Source organism: Aquarana catesbeiana, linkage group LG02, assembly GCF_042186555.1.
Source record: "Aquarana catesbeiana isolate 2022-GZ linkage group LG02, ASM4218655v1, whole genome shotgun sequence".
NCBI classification, from domain to species: Eukaryota; Metazoa; Chordata; class Amphibia; order Anura; family Ranidae; genus Aquarana; species Aquarana catesbeiana.
This window is the reverse complement of record NC_133325.1, coordinates 314,278,634-314,298,508: the sequence shown is the minus strand read 5'-3', so window position 1 is coordinate 314,298,508 and position 19,875 is coordinate 314,278,634. Positions and strand designations below refer to the sequence as shown.

The 19,875-nt window shown below is 42.8% G+C and overlaps 1 protein-coding gene across 2 annotated transcripts in view; it reads left to right on the top strand.

The window, feature by feature from the left end:
• The window catches only part of RASA3 (RAS p21 protein activator 3), a 299,770-nt gene that overhangs the window by 105,806 nt on the left and 174,089 nt on the right, over window positions 1–19,875 (top strand). The window lies entirely within an intron of this gene.

Sequence of the window (19,875 nt, the reverse complement as noted above, 5' to 3'; positions counted from 1 at the left end):
AGTGAGCACTTTTCCTTTGCCGAGATAATCCATCCACCTCACAGGTGTGGCATATCAAGATGCTGATTAGATACCACGATGATTGTACAGGCGCCTTATGCCGCGTACACACGAGCGGACTTTTCGACCGGACTGGACCGATGGACCTTGATAGCCCCCTAGTGTTAACCCCTTCCTTGCCAGTGACATTTATACAGTAATTAGTGGCTATTTTTAGCTCTGATCGCTGTATAAATGTCAATGGTCCCAAAAAAATGTCAAAAGTGTCCGATCTGTGCGCCGCAATGTCGCAGTCCTGCTAAATATTGCTGATCACCTCCATTACTAGAACAAAATAATAATAAAAATGCCATTAAAATATCCCCTATTTTGTAGATGCTATAACTTTTGCGCAGAGCAATCAATATATGCTTATTGTGTTTTTTTTAACCAAAAATATCTAGAAGAATACATATTGGCCTAAACCAAGGGTCTCCAAACTTTTTGAACAAAGGGCCAGTTTACTGATACAGGCTTTAGGGGGGCCAGACTGTGGTCATCACTGGGAGTAAACAATGCCCCATAATTGGTTTTCACAGGAGGAACAGTGCCCCATGATTGGAATCAGTGGGAGGAATAGTGTCACATCATTGGTCTTAGCATGAGGAATAGTGCCCTATCGTTGGTGCCAGTGGGAGGAAGGGTGCCCTAATAATGGTGTCAGTAGGAGGAATGGTACCCCATCATTGGTGTTAGCAGGAGGAACCCCATCGATGGTGTCAGTGGGAGGAAGGGTGCCCCATTAATGGTGTCACTGGGAAGAATGGTGCCCCTTAGCAGGAGGAATGGTGCCTCATCAGCTTCACAGGTTGCTACTGGAGTCCTCTTCCACTCCTCCATGACGACATCGCGGAGCTGGTGGATGTTAGAGACCTTGCGCACTTCCACCTTCCTTTTGAGAATGCCCCACAGATGCTCAATAGGGTTTAGGTTTGGAGACATGCTTGGCCAGTCCATCACCTTTACCCTCAGCTTCTTTAGCAAGGCAGTGGTCGTCTTGGGGGTGTGTTTGGGGTCGTTATCATGTTGGAATACTGACCTGTAGCCCAGTCTCTGAAGGGAGGGGATCATGCTCTGCTTCAGTTTGTCACAGTACATGCTGGCATTCATGGTTCCCTCAATGAACTGTAGCTCCCCAGTTCCGGCAACACTCATGCAGCCCCAGACTATGACACTCTCACCACCATGCTTGACTGTAGGCAAGACACCCTTGTCTTTGTACTCCTCACCTGCTCACCTCCTACACACGCTTTACACCATCTGAATCAAATAAGTTGATCTTGGTCTCATCAGACCACAGGACATGGTTCCAGTAATCCATGTCCTTAGTCTGCTTATCTTCAGCATACTGTTTGCGGGCTTTCTTGTGCAACATCTTTAGAAGAGGCTTCCTTCTGGGATGACAGCCATGCAGACCAATTTGATGCAGTGTGCGATGTATAGTCTGAGCAATGACAGGCTGACCCCCCAACACCTTCAACCGCTGCAACAATGCTGGCAGCACTCATACATCTATTTCCCAAAGACAACCTCTGCATACGACGCTGAGCACGTGCACTCAACTTCTTTGCTCGACCTTGGGGAGGCCTGTTCTGAGGGGGACATGTCCTGTTAACCCGCTGTATGGTCTTGGCCACCGTGCTGCAGCTCAATTTCAGGGTCTTGTCAATATTCTTATAGCCTAGTCCATCTTTATGTAGAGCAACAATTCTTTTTTTCAGATCCTCAGAGAGTTCTTTGCCATGAGGTGCCATGTTGAACTTCCAGTGACTAGCATGAGAGAGTGTATCCTCTCCTCTTCCTTTTTCCGTTGGGGTCCCCCAAGGTTCTGTTCTTGGACCTCTCCTTTTCTCAATCTACACCACCTCCTTGGGTCAGTTGATTGCCTCCCATGGCTTTCAATATCATCTCTACGCTGATGACACCCAAATCTATCTCTCCACCCCCCAGCTCTCTCCATCTGTCTCCTCACGCATTACCAACTTACTAGCAGACATATCAGCCTGGATGTCACATCACTACCTCAAACTCAACCTATCCAAAACCGAGCTCATGATATTTCCTCCCTCAGGTGCCACTTCCCCTGCTTTCCCTGTCAATATCAACGGCTCAACTATCAACCCATCTCCCCACGCCAGGGTCCTAGGTGTAATCCTGGACTCTGAACTAACCTTTCGACCCCACATTCTATCACTATCCAAAGCTTGCCGCCTCAATCTCCGCAACATCTCCAAGATACGCCCCTTCCTAACCAATGTCACCACAAAGCTTCTAATCCACTCCCTGGTCATCTCCCGCCTCGACTACTGCAACTTCCTCCTCATTGGTTTACCTCTAAATAGGCTATCCCCACTTCAGTCCGTCATGAACGCTGCTGCCAGGCTCATCCACCACACAAACCGCTCAGCGTCTGCTACACCCCTCTGCCAATCCCTCCATTGGCTGCCACTCAATCACCGAATTAAATTCAAGATACTAACTATAACTTACAAAGCCATCCACAACCTGGCCCCCAGCTACATCTCTAACCTAGTCACAAAATAACAACCTAATCGTTCTCTTCGCTCCTCCCAAGACCTCCTGCTCTCAAACTCCCTTGTCACCTCATCCCATGCTCGCCTTCAGGACTTCTCCAGAGCCTCCCCCATCCTCTGGAATGCTCTACCCCAATCCGTCCGTTTTTCTCCTACTTTATCCACTTTCAGACGATCCCTGAAAACTCATCTCTTCAGAGAAGCCTATCTGGCCCCCACCTAACAACTGTACATTTATCTTCTCAATCAGCACATCACCCACAGTTATTACCTCTTGTATCTTTTGACCTTCCCTCTTAGATTGTAAGCTCTAAGGAGCAGGGCCCTCTGATTCCTACTGTATCAAAGTGTATTGTATTTGTACTGTCTACCCTCAAGTTGTAAAGCGCTACGTAAACTGTTGGCGCTATATAAATCCTGTATAATAATAATAATAATAATAATAATAATAATACCAAATTTAACACACCTGCTCCCCATTCACACCTGAGACCTTGTAACACTAACATGTCACATGACACCGGGGAGGGAAAATGGCTATAATATTGTAATATCAATAACAAGGGATTATTTTTCCCTAGGTTCATTATTTTACAAAGAAATATTGAACTCTGGTTTCCACTGCTTTGAATCTTCCAGTAATGCCAAATCATGTTCCATGTTACAGATACCTTTTGGGATATAAACCCTATTACACACCTTTGTGTCGTCAGCAAAAATACATACCTTGTCCAACAACCCTTTATGCAGACCATACATGGGTCGAATTCCAAACAAATTTTCTTTAAAAAATCTGAAATTTTGTGCATTTTGTGATCCGATAGTGCCACCATTGAGTTTGAAATTCAATCAACCAACCCTTCAATTTCACCTCATGTTGCTACAGAAAATAATCTTCTTTTTTTGTACTCATGCGCATTTCTTTTTCGATTATATTTCTCACACGATTCTCCCATCATTGATTAGAAAATCATTTGTTTTTCAAAAAAATTCCAATATGCCAATCATTTAAATTAGATGGCCGCACGAAAATCAGCTGTTGCTGTGGCCCAGTAATGGTGCGAAAGTCTTATTTTAGATTTTCAAATAAAAATTCTTTTGAAATTCGACCCATGTATGGCTAGCCTTAGTTATATTACTTACATAGAGATTAAATAGAACATGACCCAGCATAAAACCTTGTGATACACCACTAGTGACTGGTCTCTGTTCCGGATACTTACTTTGGTCCAAGCTGGACCAATGTAATTATGCAAAAATATCCCTACATGAAATTCAACTTTAACCACTTGAAGACCAGGCCTTTTTCTGACATTTGTTGCTTACAAGTTAAAATCCATATTTTTTGGATTTTATGTCACACTGTATTTGCGGTCTTTCAAACGCAATTTTTCTTGGAAAACATACACTTCAATAAATAAAAAAAAAACAAACAAACAGTAAAGTTAGCCCAATTTTTTTGTATAGTGTGAAAGATGATAATACGCCAAGGAAAAAGATACCTAACATGTCATGCATTAAAATTGCACACACTCGTTAAATGGCGACAAACTACGGTACTTAAAAATCTCCATAGACAATGTTTAAAAAAATTCTAACGGTTACCTATTTAGAGTTACAGAGGAGGTCTTGTCGCTAGAACTATTGCTAACGATCGCTCGGACGACTTACATATGCATTCGCTTCTGCGCATGAGCACGGAGGGATGGGGTGCTTTAAAATTATCATTGTTTCACTGTCTCTTTAAAAAAAATTCTGATCACTTTTATTGCTGTCACAAGAAATGTAAACATTCCTTGTGACAGTAATAGGCAGTGACAGGTACTCTTTTTATAAGACCTCAAAACACTCCTCTGCACTTGAAAGTATTCAAAATGTCAAGATTGGCATCTTTGAATACATTTGATTTTTGAAAACTGGTGCCGTTGGTTCCCGCGTAAACCGGAAGTGATGTAATGACGTCACTTCCGGGTTACCATAGCCGAGACACGATCAAAGCTGATTTCCCAGCTTTGTTCGGGTCTCTGGCCAGTCGGCGGACATGCCAAATGGTCGCTTGTGTCTTCTGGTGGGACGGGAGAGCCTGGGCGATCGGTGGAAGGCGGCGTGGGGGGGGGGGGACTTCCCCTCCCACTGCTTGTAATAACAATCAAGTGGCTGCTTAGCTGCATCGGTTGTTATTACAAGAGAGCAGACCATCGGCTCTAAAAAACGGTACGGGGCAGGCATCACACCGGTACAACCACTTGAAACCAAATGACTTACAGATACTTGATTTGGTGGTGTCACGTACCTGGTTCGTGAGCCTGACGTGTAGAGGAGAGCCTCTCTTACCACTCCAGCTTGTGGGTCGCTGGAGGTGAGACAGCAACCATGGAAGCACGGTTACGTAGGAGTGCCTGTGATCAGCCCAGTAGGTAGTATAGCTGGTTGTCTGTGGCCTGATGTTCAGGTGCAGGGTCAGGCAGGGCGGGTCGGTAACGTTCAGGCAGATAAGCAGAGCAGCAGGCAGAAGAGAAGTCCAAAACAAACCGGGGTCAGGGTATCAAGCAGACAGCGTTAGTGGGAACAAGCCGGATCAAGATCAGAGGTCAGCACAGGTAACAGGTCAGAACACACAGAAGCTGCAGAGCAAACATCAGAGTCCTTGGTGTACTCAGCTTAAATATCCCCTTTGGCGCCAGCGTTAGTGAGAGGTGCATGCGCGTCGGCGCACGGTGAGCGTGCGTGTCTGTCATGCAATTCCTGCTGCACAGACATGCCTTTCCTGACAGGCGGCAAGTGGTTAATATGAAAACTAAGCATTATTGACCCATAAAATGTCCATATAACACTACTCATTTTAAAGAAATACAAGTCTTACTGTGGGGAAGAATTTCTCTGGCATAAGTTTGCTTTCAGTAACCAGGTTGTTTGCCACTACTGCTCTTATATTGTTGATGTACGCTGTTACATTCCATACTTTCAACCTTTTTGCGTTGTATTTGTCCCAGGGGGTCAGTGCTGACACTTTGAGCCCATTCATATACATGTACAGAGCAGTACAATCTATAAAGTGTTACTTCTGTAAAATGTCACAACACATATTGTTTAGAAATAGCAGTTATATCCCAGTCTGGTCCACCTTCCTGCTTTTTTGATGCAGATACATACCGTGCATAGGCCAAATTTAAGTCATTAGTTGGAATAACGTGCATATAGTGCATAAAACCATGACATGATAATGACTTTTATTAGGTGATGTGTGCCTGTGCCAGTGCCTTTCTTCCATATGTGGAATAGATACACTAACTTTTCTGTGGATATAACCGGATTTAAGCTTGGCTTTATCACTATGGGTGAACTCAATGTGTTAACACAGTAAATGGATGTGTAATAGCTCTGGCATATTAATAGCCCTCTCTGCACAGCAGTAGCTTAAAATAAAATCTATTAACAAAGAGTTTTTTTTTATGGGGTACCTCATTATTATTCTTCATGCGAGTCCCTCTGCAGACAAAGCTCAGTGGTGTCTCCTAAGGAGAATCCTGAACGCTCAGCAGGGTTTCATATGTTCAGAAAGGGTACGGCAGGTTACAGGGTGCACTCACTGAATATACAAACAGGGTTAATGCATGCACTCTCCGTGGGTTACACCACATGAACCCATGAATTTGCTGACTTTGCTTTTGCTCTATTTGTGAAAGCATGTTACTTCTTAGTGGCGACAGGTTATTTTAATTATGATTGTTTTGGATATCTATCTGTTGAAAGCACACATTTACAATCGTACTCTGCCTTTATTAATAAAAAAACAATGACCTCCATGTCTTTTAGGTACATTGAAGGGATTGTAGTAAATGTAACCGTCGATTCCTCCATGCTTTTGTTCTGTAGATGCTGAGAAAAAACAGTACACTTCACTGCTAAGTGTGAGGATTTGTCTTCTTTAATCCCTGTACTTGTTTTTGTAATAAAAAAAATGTTGGGGGGGATTTACTAAAGGCAAATAGACTGCACACTGTGCAAGTTCAGTTGCACTTTGCAAGTTCAGTTGCTTTCTGCAAGTGCAGTTGCTCCAGATCTTAGTAAATTGAGGTGAAGCTTCACTTTGTAAAGAATACTCAATCACATACAAGGTAAATAAAATAATAATAAAAAAAAAACACAGCATTTTGCTTGCACATTCTAGGATGATGGAAGTTAGCAGACATTCCCCTCATTACTAAGCTCTGGAGCGACTGTACTTGCAGGGTACAACTGCACTTCCAAAGTGTACAGCCTATTTGCCTTTAGGGGTGGTTCACACCTGAATCGCATTCCTGTGCAATTCAGTGCGGCACTGGATCATACCAAAAGTAGTGCAGGCACGACTTTTTAAAACTGCACCAGATCGCAGGGTGCTACGCTGTGTTTGAGATCTGCATTTGGGATGTCATTAGGAATACATTTACATCTGTAGCAGATCGCTCACCCAGTGCACTTTGAAAATGGTGCGGAAAACACGCACGGAAAATGGGTTTTCCACACCGCATTTTGGTGTGACGTTCTTAATAAATCCACCCCATTGAAACCTCAGTGTCCCGTAGATGTTTTTCTAGTATACCTCTAAGGATGAAAGGCTCAATGCAGTAAAATGAATCAGGGTGCTGGAGATGCTTGAATTTGCATCCAGTTCTGTGGGAAACGCAGTGAGTGGATCGCTGGGGTGTCCTATAAATAGATAGGACACAAAAAATGTGCCATAGTAGAAAAGAAATAAAGTTAGAATGGTTTGGTAGTTTTAGAAAATCACAACTCTCTGAAGACTGAAATGGAAGACAATGGTATATCCAATATATTATCGCATGTAAGGATTTTTTAGCTATTACATTATAATTGTTACATTAAAAAAAAAACAAAAGTAGAATGTATGTTGATTGTGTGCTATTTTGTGAGTTGCATATAGCCTGCCTATTAAAGAGAAATTTGGCATTACAGAAGCCTGAAAAGCAAGGTGCATTTGAGCCATTGATGGCTGTTTACCAGTTCACATTTGGTGAAAAGCAGAATACTGTATGCACTTTATGATTCGCTTATAAAGATAGTCAGTTAGGCTTGATCCACATCTATGCATGTTGCTTTTGAGTGTTTCTGCAGTGCTTTTTGCGGTGCTTGCCGCATTTTTGGACCCGCAGTTTTACCACAATTTTACCGCGATTTGTGGACACTGTATATAGCTGGTTGCTAAGGAGGGGGCTGGGAAGCCGTCCGCTGTGTCCTTAACAACCGATGAGTCATCAGCTGTCAGCGGGCTTCCACACTGACAGCTGAATGTAAAAAAAGAAGAATTGCCGGCTAAAAAAAAAAGTGTGAAAAAAGACAGTGTGGGCTCCCTGATTTTTTTTAATCTTTTTAATTTTTTTTTTATATTCAGCTGTCAGCGGGGAAGTCTGCTGACAGCCTATGACTCAGCGGTTGTTAAGGATGCGGCGGCCAGCTTTGCGGCTCTCTCCTTAGCAACCAGCTAAAAACAGTGTGGAAAAAAAACGCAAATGTGGCAAAACTGCGGTAAAAAACGCGGTACTTGCATTTTGTATGCAGGTCTATTGAAGTCTATAACATGCAAAACACTGCATTTTTTGGGAAAAAAAGTCCCCGACCCTTTCTAAGAACGCAGAGGGACAAAAATGCATTGCTGTGTATGTGTTTCATAGGAACCCATGTTAAAAAAATTCCCTGCATTTCTGCAAAATGCGAAATGCATCAAAAAACGCATTAGTGTGAATAGAGCCTTAGATTAGCTTTTATACCTATTTCATTGCACCAAATTAAAATCTGCCCAAGGTTTTAAATATGCAAATGAGCTTTACTGGCAAACTTCACAATCCAAAGGATCGCTCACCAAATTGCATCCATGTGACTGACATCCCAGATGGACCTCTAGTTTATGCTGAAGATCATACACTTGCTATATGTGCAAGACCATGTATAAAACATCAGTTAGAGCACATGTTATGTTGTAGTGGCTTGCCAGCTAGGTGTAATCAGCTTACCAGATTGCTGTTGGTTATCCATTTAATCAGACTGCTGCTCAGTACTGCATGCTCCGCAGAGAGGTGGCAGCTTGGTTTCCAACTGTCTCAAAGTGTCTGTGCCTCTCTTTCACCCATGATCACGTATAATATGTGTGAGTGGAGAGCGGAGGGCTGGTGTAGTGAGCAGAGAACCAATTTATATGCAATTGTATTGCCACTAATTATGTCATTCTGGCCTCAGCTCCACACTGGCTTTTACTGGTAGGGTTGGTAAAATAGATGCTGGGTGGCAGTTCAAGGTTAGCTGCTTAAACATAAAAACCAGGAGATTTTCTAACTCCCTTATATTGGTTTAACAAAATGTGTCCGAGTTAGCAAAATACAGCTAGTATGGCCCCAGATTGAATCCTTTAGAATATTTCCCTCTTGGTACACCCACTTCATGATTTTTCAATGAATTGCTAAAGTGAAGAAATGTTCAATTACTGAGCTGTAATTGAAACGGCAAACTTCTCCTGTGTGGTGTAATTGAGAACTATAACGAGGAGTCATATGCCTCATCAGTACAGCACAGATTACATCTACATCTCATTTCCTCTCATTTTCCAGAGGATCCACTCAGAATGGCCAGTTTGAAGATTATTTTTATGGCTATTCTCCTGTGTTTTGCTGATGTGTCTCTACTGATTTCCCAGCATATCCAATAAACCAGCTTACAACATCAATCCCAGCTGGGAGCAGCCATTGGGCCTGAAATATATACTTATACCAGGAGCAGGCGAAACGACTCGAAAGCTAAACTAAGATTTCACACAGTGCTAGCCAAGGCCTGTGTGAAGCAAATTGTAGTAATGAAATGTTGAGAAAATTATATGTAAATAAATAATTTGCAGTATTACCAATTTGGGTTTTTGCTTTTTTTGTAATTTTTTATTTATACATTATGAGTATACAGAGGATATTCCATGTCAGAAGTACAGATTACAAGATAGCATCTCGAGTCCACAGTACCGTCTCAAAACATATAGGTTTATATACAAGCAGTGCTCTTTAAAAAAAGTATGTTTGGCATTTGCTTTTTTTAGACAATCTGGCCATCAGTATTGTACTCTATAAACAGCGTACATATACGTTTGGTCCATTGGTCAAAGTGTGGTCTCAGTCAGCAGAGTCAAAAAAGTTATAAATTGATTTGCATTTTAATGAGCAAAAGAAGTATTTGACCTGTTCACAAAACATGACTTGGTGACAAAACCCTTGTTGGCAATCACAGAGGTCAGACCTTTCTTGTAGTTGGCCACCAGGTTTGCACACATCTCAAGAGGGATTTTGTTCCACTCCTCTTTGCAGATCCTCTCCAAGTCATTAGGGTTTCAAGCCTGACGTTTGGTAACTCGAACCTTCAGCTCCCTCCACATATTTTCTATGGGATTAAGGTCTGGAGACTGGCTAGGCCACTCCAGGACCTTAATGTGCTTCTTTTTGAGCCACTCCTTTGTTTCCTTGGCCGTTGTCATGCTGGAATACCCATCCACGACCCATTTTCAGTGCCCTGGTTATTTGCCTGTAAAAATAATGAGTTGAAAGCCCTGTGGCAGTTAAAAGTGGTAACCTGATGGATTTTATACATTTTTTCTTAAATTTTTTTAAATTACATTTTTGGCACTTCTATTTTACGGGGATAAGTAGCCATACCTGAATTGATAAGAGCTAGAGCTATGACTGAATTTGATCATTGCTTGTGATGTATGAGTGCTTAATAATTGCGCTATGTATTTGTTACTTTGAGGCTATTGTGGCAGTGGGACACTGTGCTACCTGGAAGACTGCTGGTTTACGCCAGATTTTGGTGAGGTGGTCACGCTGATTGCACAGCTATTTAGTTATGACCTAACTATGGTTCAGGGCCCCACCCAACAGACAGGAAGTCTGTGCATGGGAGTCAAATGGACTCCCATTCCTCTGAGAGGAGTCAGAGGCTGCATGGAGCAGCCATAGCATGCATGTCTGCAGGAGGCAGATGTTGTTTGTACCAGAGCAGCAAGGAGTTGATGGGGAGTAAGCTAGGAGAGAGCTTGACTCTAATAAACTCTTTTGGTCTGAGGAGCAGACCTAAGGCCTAGACTGGAGGCCTGAAGCAGCCGTGTGGCAAAAGAGAAAGCCAGGAGGCTGAAGTATTTTGTTTGTACAAGATACAGTAATGGTGGAACCCCCTGCGTGGGCTACTGATATCTTTTGTGAACTTTTCCGATTTTTTAAATAAAAGTGGGCTACCGGGCCCTTAAATATACAGTTTTGGATAGGCGCACTCATTGAAAACGCACCTACCGCTTGAGTCTGATCACCCCAATTTTAAAATATTTTTAAATACAAAATATCCTATACACACACACATATATATGTATATATATATATATATATGCATTCATTAAAAATATTAAAAGTGTTTCTTAATGCAACTAATGTAAATTTCAGTGTTGAATATCTGCCTGATATAATTCCCTGTGCAGTAGAACTCTGGGAGAGGGAGGCTCAGCACATGATGTGCCTCATACCGTGTTTCCCCGAAAATAAGCCCTACCGTGAAAATAAGACCTATCTTGTTTATCAGGGAGGGCTGCAATATAACTCCTACCCCGAAAATAAGCCCTAGTAAAGTTAATGCAAAAAGCTGTAATCCATTTTGGAAAGAGATCCCAGGTGCAGTGTGTCTCCCACTGCAACAGCACCATGTAAAATACCCCATTTATAACCGCCAGAGATCTTCTCCTCTCCTTCTCCACCCAGCTGACGACCCCTCCCTCTTTAGTGCTTGGCACGGGCTAACGTCAGCGGGGATCACGGCTCTTACTTTTCTGCTCCTCCTGGCTGACGTCTGCAGCCAGGCATGTACTGGCCATTGGGACTACAGGGAGTTTCCCGGTGGGCCGATGGCTCAGTGGGCCGATTTCAGTGACAGTGGACCGCTGCCTCCCTCCGGTCCTCTGTCCCCCCCCCCCCCGCAGTGCTCACTTCCTCTCCCTGGCTAGTTATGCAGCGCGCCTGAATACAGACATGATGCTCAGGAGTCAACACTGAGAAGCTCATCATACGATCTGGAAGGAGGGCGGCCTCACTTTCCTGCCTAATCTTGTCACATTGGGGGGGGGAGGGCGCCAAACTGATTCTTTGCCCAAGGTGAAATAATGTCTAGCTTCCCCACTGGTACTGCCTATAAGAGAAATAATGTAGAACGGCTAATGGCTAGTGGGGGGCTTGGGTGGCAAGCCGGCATGGGAGAGACCTGTCAAAGTGGGCCAGTCTGGATGAAGTCCAGGGCCAAATTTTGGTCCCAGTCCAGCCCTGTCTGCAGCCCCTCCATCTGCAGTTCTCAGAGCAGGCTGACATCAGCGGGGATCTTGGAGCGGAGAAGAGCTGAGGAAGATCATGTGAGCCCCAAGCAGAGCTGTAAAAAAAAGGTATTTTTTTTTTCAGAAAACTGCCACAAATGGAGACACACAGCACCCTACACCAGCACAATCCCCCCTATAAAACAGACCACAGAATTGTATAAGGTTTTTTAACTAAGATAGTATTTTGACATTTTAATTCCCAAAAAAACAACTCCTGACCTGACAGGGGGGAGAAAACATGGAACTTTTTAAGACATGCCCTGAAAATAAGCCCTAGTGTATCTTTTGTACCCAAAATTAATATAAGACCCGGGCTTATTTTCGGGGAAACACGGTATACGTTTGTTGGCACCTAGCATGCTCATAGGAGAAGAGATATCAGCTCATAAGGCCTAGAGCACTGTGCCAGGAGTATACTCCCGTAAGATTTGCAATCCGCATCATTCCCAGAAACAGGCCGGAAGGATTCTGTTGTCATCCTTCCCAAGGAGCCGCAGATGGAAGCTGAGGGTAAGGTAAGTAAATTAACTTTTTTACACTGTTTTGGCAACGGGTTGGTAGCACACCTTACATTTTAGAAGTAAATCTGCATTGCGTTCCTTGATATCCATGTATGGGAATTTCTTTTACATTTTTCAAGTACTGGAACATTAAATATACTCTGGTTCTTTTGAAGTACTTATAAATTAAGATAATTTGTTTGTTCTGGGCCTAGATTGTCCATCGCTCAGGCCTAAGTAGGCTAAAAACCTCTTTCTAACAGTCTCCAACCTGTACAATGAGAACCGTGGAACCACCAAGAGAACAGAATCTGTGAACTGTAATAAAATGTTTACTATATGTATTACTCATTTAAAACCCTGTTACTTAGTCTTCTGTGAAATGCAGAAAAAACTAAGGTGGCTTTTAATAGTCTAAGTGAAGAAATCTTTGTCAGCATTCTTAGTTAAAAAGCCAAATTTGAACAGGCCATGCTTTACATGCCAGTTTTTTATGTGTCTAGCAAATAAAAGTTGCTGCCAGTTGGCACTGGAGTTTAGTGAAAACCATGACGTTTCTTTCACCGATCCATTATTTTAAGCATGTAAAATGTTGCTGCCAACTGCTGTATTTAAAAGCTGTGTCATACATAAGTCAAAAGCACTTAAAATATACATATCAATTTTAAACTGGTCAATGAATAGCAAGTTTTTTTTAGCTTGGTGCAAAGCCAAGTTATAGCAAGGACAAGCTTTATGTGAATGCTGACATCTTAGAAAGACAATTGTTGGGTATTTTGGTGCCTGCTTCGCTGAATGGATAAATCCAATAATATTCTGGTGGTAGTAGCAGACCTTTTGGTGCCTATAGCCCCCGGTCTGCTTTGTATATAGCAATAGGCAGCCTTGGAGAGGTGGAAATCTGGCTGAACAATATGGAAGAGATCAAAGATCACCAGGGGGTACCTCGTTTACTTTAACCACTTCAATACCGGGCACTTTACCCCCCCTTCTTGTCCAGGCCAATTTTCAGATTTCAGTACTGTAAAAATTTGAATGACAATTGCGCTGCCATGCAATGTTGTACCTAAATGAAGTTTTTATCATTTTTTTATACAGCTAGAGCTTTCTTTTGGTGGTATTTCATTAACGCCGATAAATAAATAATAATTTTTGAAAAAAAAAAGGTTTTCTTAGATTCTGTTTTGCAAATAAGTAATTTTTCTTCTTTACTGATGTGCCCTGATGAGGCTGCACTGATGGCACTGATAGGCTGCACTGATGGCACTGATAGGCTGCACTGATGGGCACTGATGAGGAGGCACTGATAGGGGGCACTGATGAGCTCTGATAAGCTTCACTGATGGGCACTGATGAGGCTGCACTGATGGACACTGATGAGGAGGCACTGATAGGGGGCACTGATGGGCTCTGATAAGCTTCACTGATGGGCACTGATAAGGCTGCACTGATAATCAGGGCACTGATGATCAGTGTAGACAATGTTCTCACTGTGCCCTGTCAGCCTTGCTGGGGAGATGGAGACAGCATGTGAGAAAAGGAATGGCGATAACGGGAAAGTCTGTTTATATGTGACTAGCTGTGATTGGACACAGCTGATCACACGGTAAAGGGCTGCTGTGATTGGCCCTTTACTGTGGTCTGTGTCCAAAGGACACAGCAGTCACAGAGTGCACCCCAGGGGACACGCAGGAGGCACAGTTCTGGGAGGATGTCCATGGCCCCCTCCCAGAACGGGAGAATCGAAAGATGGCTACAACACGGGCAGGAAGCAGTTAAGGAGATAACTTATCTTCACGTTCACATTTTTTTCATGTGTGGAGAGGAATTTGTTACTCCAAATCTGAGGCAGGGGTTGAGAGTGTGTTATGTACAGAGTGCAGGGGTCAGGAGTGTTTTATGTACAGAACTGACAAGTACTGACTTCCTTATACTCACCTTACGTGTACACTGTTTTCTCTGCTTGTGGTGGGAATACTAGTTTATTCTCTTTAAACACAGTTACAATACTTCATAGATAGCATTATCAGATTTTCAAGTCTCAAACAAGCTGATTTAAACATGCTTGCCATAAATCAGGCTCCCAGCAGGATCTGCCATGACAAGTAGTGTGAAAATATGGGCAGTCCTGTATCCATTATACAGTAGTGTCATATAGAGAGAGATAATTTTTCTCTGTGACCATGAAGTGAATGATTCCTCTCGTCCCAGGATTTAAAAATAATGCAATACAAGAGTTCAATTTACAGTAGCTGCTTTGTCACTCAGTGTCCTGCGGCATTAAAACTGATGATGGCCAGTTTACACAGGCATTCCACTTCACGGTTTGGAGGTGGATTATGCAACTACTTCCTGAATACTTCAATTTATATACTGTAACATATCTAGGAATCCCGTGATTCCTTTCTTTTCAGAATGGATTGCTCCCTTCCTGTGCTTTTCTTTTAGACCCCAATGTGTGTATTAATTCTCTCTTTTTTTAAAAAATATAGCTCCCATTTCAATTCTATATTACACCCATGCAATCTTTACATATTTCAGGAGTTTTTAAAGATACTGACTTGGCCATTACATTTTTCACATCTCAGAATTTTTTATAAAATAAACTATTCTCATCTACCTACTTAAATTAAATATTAAACTACTTTAATTTTATATTCCTCATCATGTTGTAATTGACTTTCTGGCCAGCCAAAAAAAAATTTGCTTTACACCAGGGGTCTCCAAACTTTCTAAATAAAGGGCCAGTTTACTGTCCCTCAGACTTTCAGGGGGCCGGACCGTGGCTACTAGGAGAAAAAAGGTCCCAACGTCAGTGGGAGCAAACAATGCCCCATCTTTGGTTTCAGTGTAAGGAATGTGCCCCATTGTTGGTGTCATTGGGAAACATCACACGGGACGGGATTATGCACGATTTTTATTATCAGTGGATAAAATAGTGCCCCAAGGGCTGGATAAAAGCAAGCAAAGGGCTGCATATGGTCCCCAGGGCCACAGTTTAGTGACCTCTGCATTACACAATTGGAGTGAAGCAACAGGTTCTTTTCAATCCACCATATACCTGCAACATACGCTTACTTTTCTTTCACTCCTCTGTTACCTCATTCAGTGCTGGGAGCTGATATAAATACTAATTGTTGCAGAAAAATGAGTAGTAGTTTTTCCATTAAATATGCCTGAGTTGACTATTGCACTAGGGTATTTGCATAAAAGGCTGGAAGATAATTGGACCACACTTTGTGAGATTCCATATACGGTAATTCAGATTGGGAACATAACTTCATCAATATATTATGTATTCTCTTCATATTACATACCATACTGTCAGTGCAAAAAGTATGATTCTTATCTGGTGTAGGATCTGTAGCTACTGCCCCTTTGTCATCTACTGTTTGTTTTAACTGTTTATAGCCTGGATGAAAAATCAACAGATCCATGGACACATAGTTTTAGTTTTGCCTTTATTTATCTGTAGCTTCAGCAGTGGTTTGTGAAGTTGGATAGGTATTAAAGCGGTAGTAAACCGCAGCTGAAGAAAAAAATAATTCCCCTGCAAGGCAATGTCATAATGTGCTAGTATACATCAGTGCTTTATTCTGCCCCTTGGAGCATTATTCCCCCCACTGTCGGCAACAGTGGGGCATAGTTCCTGCCACTGACACCAACAATGGGGCACTAGTCCTTTCACTGACACCAACAATGAGGCACTATTCCTCCCACTGACACCAATGATGGGGCACTATTCCTCCAAACTGACACCAATTATGGGGCATTGTTTACTACCACTGACGCCAGGGCACTTTCTTCTCCCATTGGCCACAGTCCGTCCCCCCTAAATTGGGTAGGATAGTAAAGTGGCCCTTTGTTTAGAAAGCTTGGAGACCCCCGTTTGGAACCAAAACGTTTTTGTCTAACACATTGGTGCATTGGAGTTGCATTTGGATTTGCTTCTGCTCTTGGCAGTTCTAGTATACAATGCTAGCCAACAGTAGAAGCTTTTATTTGTTCAGTAAATACTAGACGGAAGGCCTTAAGTGGTGGAGAACTCACCTTTGATCTGTACAGTATGTACATGACATGATATGTTTTGGCACCTATTTATTGAAGTGTTTCAGCAAACATTGCTAGACAAGCTAATATATGTTTGGTCTGCATTCATCTACAAGTCTCAATACAATGAGTTTTGCATGATGTAAACTTGCTTATCTTGCATGGCAAAATTGCAGAGATTCCGTGGATGCTGGAAAGGAAACAGAATGCAACAATTGTATTATTGTGGAAGTATACAATGAGGTATTATATATTTTATATAATATTTGGTTGCTGCGAGTTTGTGTATAAAAACAACAGTCTTGATTTTTTTGGATGATAGTAACAGTTGTAGGTGACTGTACAGATAATAAACTGTGTCTGATGTACATTTGATATTCATGTGGGCCACCTAAGGGCCTCTTCACACCTTTGCTTACACGTTGCAATGTGGTTGGTTACACATACTTGTAGATGTGAACAGGTGTCTATAGTTGCCTTCAAAAGAACACTGAACAGCAAATTGATTGGTAAAACGAAAAAGACTATCATTTAACATGATTGGAGATGTGTTTCATCTGAGATGGGTCAGTATCGGGAATTGTACCTCACATGTATCCAGCTCTTCTATCTACTGTTAGGTGTGAATATGGAAATGCTGGTTGTGTGTTTTAAACTAGATGGCTAAAACGAAATGAACATATTATTTTACATAATAAGGTTGTCCACAAGAGTCCTAATGTTCAGAAGACACTGGTCATCCTGAGAGGAGGGAGTCATCAACTGGGTTGGGTTTTCATGAATAAAGACTCCTCCAAGATCTGGTTGGCACCTACATGCATAGACTTGCACATATAAAGGATACCAGCATGCATATCTTTGAATATAACTTAAAAAGGAAATGGTTGGATCTTTTTCCAATATGCTTTTAAAGAATATGGTTTATGGTCACATTGTGGGTTAAAGCAAATAAGGAAGAAAGCACAACTTTATACAATAGCTTACTCCTTCAAAAACACTGCTTTAAATGAAGTTGAAAGAGAAGCAAAAAGCAGGGACTTCTCCAACAGAGTCCTGCCTCTTTCAGGAAAAAAAAGGACTGTTGCGGTACCATAAGAAAAAGACTTGTTTTTATTAAAAAATATAAATTTATTCCATAATAATAATAAAAAGTCCTACAAGGGACATATATTATACAAAATCAACATTTTTTACATACACAAACAATAATGGTTATTTACAGCATTGTTGACACTCTATTGGTAAAGCTAATGCCCACACAGATGCATAAGCAAGAGTTGACTAATGTAATACTTGCAGACGTGACCTCTACAGTTTCGTGGTCACAGCCGCTTCTTCAGGAGGCGTCTGATAGTATATAGTCTATGAAAGGGAGAAAACAGTACAGTATCAACATGACAGGTAACAATATATAAATGATTGTCAAAGAGAGTATACAGATTTAATGTTGGAGAGCATACTTAGATTTAAAGATTGCACTCACCAAGCTGTAACCACAAAGGTTCTCTGGAGCAATACTGTGAGACGCCCTCAAGAGGCGTTCCCCCGGGGGCGGGCCAGGGAGGCAGATTAGGAAAATACTATTGTGGAAAATTTAATAGGATAAAATATTTTTAGCAAATTGATATAATATATTCTTTCTTATGAAAGGGGACCACCCAGGAAGTGCCATAATTGAAGGAAAGAATTAGAACCAAAGGGAGAGAAAGGGGAGAGCAGGTAAAGGGGGAGGGGGGAAAGAAGAAGAAGGAAGGGGGGGGAAAAAGGAGGGGAAAAACAGGGGTGGGGTAAGAGGGGAAAGGAAAAGGAGGAAGGGGAAGAAGGGAGAGGGCAAGGGAAAGAAGGGGAGGGAGAGGGAAAGGAGGAAGGGGGGGGGGGGGAAGGGGGGAGAGAGAAGGGGGAGAGAGAGAGGGCAAGAAAAAGACAGAAAAGACGGGGAAGGAAGGATGGGGGGGGGAAAAAGGGGGGGGGGGGGAAATATGGGGGGAAAAAGGGAGAGGGGAGGAGGACGAGGGTGGTGGATAAGGGGGGGGGGGATCAAGGGGAGGAAAGGAGGGGGGGGGGAAGGGGGGAGGGGAAAAAGAATGGGGGAGGAAAGAGGGGGAGGGAAGGAGGGGGGGGGGGAGAGAAGAAAAAAGGGGGGGGGGAAAGGGGGGAGGAGGGGAGGGAGAAAAAAAGAGAAGTGCCAAAGAGGTGGAGAGAAGTCCCAATATGCCTGGTAAAGGAAGTCAGAAGCACACAAAGCGTTTTGAAGAAAAAAGTCAGAAAAATTCTTTACCTATCATTGCTGTAATATAGAGTAAGTTAAACCCAGACGCTGCTAGCCAGTGGCACCCAGAATGGCGTGACTGATACAATTAGTAACCAGTGCGCCACACCACACTGTCAGGGGGAGTCACTGCAAGAAAGGTAAAACGATGGGGAGATGTTAAAGATAATCTGAAGATTAAACAGTAATCCCTAAGTATTCTGTACCAATAAGGAAGGGGGGATACCAAACAAAAAGGATGGATGTCCCCATCCTGCATGGGGGACATCAGCTAGGTACTCACAGGGGCTCCGGATGGCAACAGTGGAGTGCTGGGTGTCCGTCTGGTGCAATAAGCAGCTGCGTCTGGGCATCTTAAATGCCTCCAACCCGGAAGTTCAACGGCGACAACAGTCGCCGTGATTACTTCCGGGTCCGGTCCTCCACTGTTGCGCATGCGCGGGAGAATACCCGGCACAAGCGCACAGCTCAAAAGTGATCAGTGCCTGAGCATTGATAATACGAAGCAGCAGCTGGGCTCATTAGAGCCCAGCCTGCCGCCGGAGGAGCTCAAGCCCGCCGTGGGGGGAGAATTAACTCCTCACATTCCTCCAAAGCAGAGTGGTCAGTGCAAATGATTAATAAGGATTTCAATACACATTATGTAAAACAAGGAATAGACTGGGAAAGGGGGGGGGGGAAAGGACGATGCATAATCTCAAACGGTGGGGACATAAAGGAACCCACAGTTAAAGAAATAAGCATCATAACCCATCCCAGAACATATAAAATAACAATTCAATCTAGGTATACATAACTTTAATGAATAAAGCAAGCGATCTACTGAAAATTTGGAGTCAGCCACAGAGAAAAAACATCAAATTTATCAGAATTCACAAATTTTAATATAGTGCAAGCCACTATATGTATAGAGTCCGATCATGTATAGTCAAGGGGGAGGGGGGACCTGAAATTCTGCAAAAGAAGCCCAAAAGTTTTAATATTTTAATATATGATATGATGGAATCACGGCAGAGGCTGGGGGGGGGGGGGGAGGGGGGAAGAAAGGGGGGAAGAAGAGGGGGGAAAAGGGAAGAAGGGAGGAAAGGGAGAAAA